Source organism: Vidua macroura, chromosome Z, assembly GCF_024509145.1.
Source record: "Vidua macroura isolate BioBank_ID:100142 chromosome Z, ASM2450914v1, whole genome shotgun sequence".
Classification (NCBI taxonomy): Eukaryota; Metazoa; Chordata; class Aves; order Passeriformes; family Viduidae; genus Vidua; species Vidua macroura.
Window position 1 is genome coordinate 140,367 of NC_071611.1, and position 2,300 is coordinate 142,666.

A 2,300-nucleotide genomic window follows, 5' to 3' on the forward strand; every position below is an offset into this window, starting at 1 on the left:
AGAGCAAACGAAGCATTATCCAAAGAAGTCAGAGTTGGTTAGTGAGGATCATGGGCTTAAAACAGTTCTGTTTGTGAGGAGTTGCAGTCAATACCTCAGTTTTTCCACATGTATGAGGTATGAGGTAACACCGTGCTGTACCGTGCTGAGAGGTCCCAGCTCCTCTGAACAGGCAAGAGCAAAACACACACACCTCAGGCACTCACCTACATATGAACTATAGTATGAAGTGTATTCCCAGTGGGGAAAAAAGGGCTCTGCTCAAAATCTGCACATATATGAGACTCAGTGTTGCACATGCAGCAGGCCTGGTACACAGGCCATATGCCTGCAGCACTTGCTGGCTCATCCTCAAGCTGCCAAGCAGTGACACTGCTGTTCAAAGCAGACGGCTGAAGGCACTGTCACAGGGTTACATCTGTTGGCAAAAGCCTGCCTTCAAGCCCAAGCATTTCTAGATATGATATAGGTGTCGGAGTCCAGAACATCCCTTTGGCTGCTCTGGATGCCTCGAGACCCTGGCAGGGGGCTCAGGGATCTTGGCAACAAGTCAAAAACACCTGTGGCTTCGATTTTAGCCCATGGGAGAGGCTGCCAACCTTATATGAGGAATTACAAGCCAAAAGGGATCGAGTAGTGTAATAAGGGAATTGACACAAGGTGAAAAAGTAGAATTTTGCGTTTTTTTATAATGTAATTCAGGGATACAAGATGGAGAAATCTGGGCGTGCCCTAGCCTTTTCTTCCTTCTTCTTGCCCTCCATGTCTTGGTGTGATGGTGACACTTTTCTATTGGTCTAGGGTAGGGACACACTGTCCAACATAGATTTTAGGTCTTGGTACGGGAACTGTAAACATGGTACACGTAATTTTGAGTATATAATGTGGGAGACGCCCGGGGCTCGCAGCAGACTGCCATGGCTTCTGTACTAGGTGGACCTCGGCAGGTCAAAGAGAAAATCTTTTAGATAAGAAGAAATAAACAACCTTGAAAACTCAGCTTCACGCCTTCCAGACCTGTTATTTGGCTGCTGGGCTACGGAAAAAGGACTTTCACACTGTTGGGGTCTTGCCAACCCGACCCCGACAAAATAGGAAAAATTAAATAGAAAAACTTGTATGACTTGATTGTCAAAAGCTGAGAAGGCATTTCTTCTGCATAGGAGTACTGTTTTTGGAGAAATTGACTACGCCCAGAGGAGCAGCAGCAGCAGAAAATTGACTCCTCCCCAGAGGCAGGGCAGCCACAGCTCTTCTGGGCAATCTGCCAGTACCTCACTCCCCTGACAGGGAAGAAATTCTTCCTTATTTCCAATCTAATCCTGCCCTCTGTCAATTTAAGACTGTCATCCCTTGCCCTGTCACTACAGGCTCTGGTGAAAAAATATGTACCCTAACGCTTTATGTCTGTATACTCCATTTAGACAGCATCTACCACCCTGAGGCTCTCTGAGCACTGGGCACTCAGTGCTGAGTGCACCACACCAGTACTTTAGCCAGAGCAGCAGCTCAGAATGTGCAGGCAGGAACTGCTGAGGGACTGCACACACCTGATCTCAGCCATCTTTCCAGCAGCACAAGGAGCACAGCCTCAGGCCAGACCTCCCAAACTCAGTCCCCCAGCTGCTCACACAACACAACCACAGGCATATTGCAGAATGCGAGGCTGATGGATTTTTGGATTTTCCGTGACACTGTTCTCTTTTCCACTTACAAACATGTTCCGAGTGCTGGGCCAGAACCTCTCAGTCAGTTCCTCATCAGGAATTAGCCACCTGCATGATTAACATCAGTACCGAAGAGCTCAGCAGCCTGGCACACTGAAGAATGCCTGTTTTGTTCCCTTAACGTGCCGTATGTATGGGGCTTTTTCCTTCCTCCTCCTTATATTTATTCAAGTATACGAGGATTATTTCTGAATTATTCATCATACAATATCTGATTAGACTGTGGCGGTGCTGGTTCCCACTGCTTAATGAATGAGCCATTAGGCTTTTGCAGATGGTGCCATCAACAGCTCCTGTGCTGTGTGTTGCGTGCATTTACCCAGCAAAAGGAGAGTGCTGAACCTGAACAGGGGGTGGGAGATGAGTAATACCCATGCAGTGATCCTGCAAACCACACAAAGAGAGCAAGTGTGGCTGTAAAACTTATTTTGTCCTAGATGTCATGTAATACAATTTTCTCTGAAAATCTTGGTATAGCTGATTATATACCCTCCCAAACTACTCAATACATCACTTCAAGCAGTGAAGCAGAAGACAGAAACTGACAGCAGTTTACATATGTGGTCCTGCAAG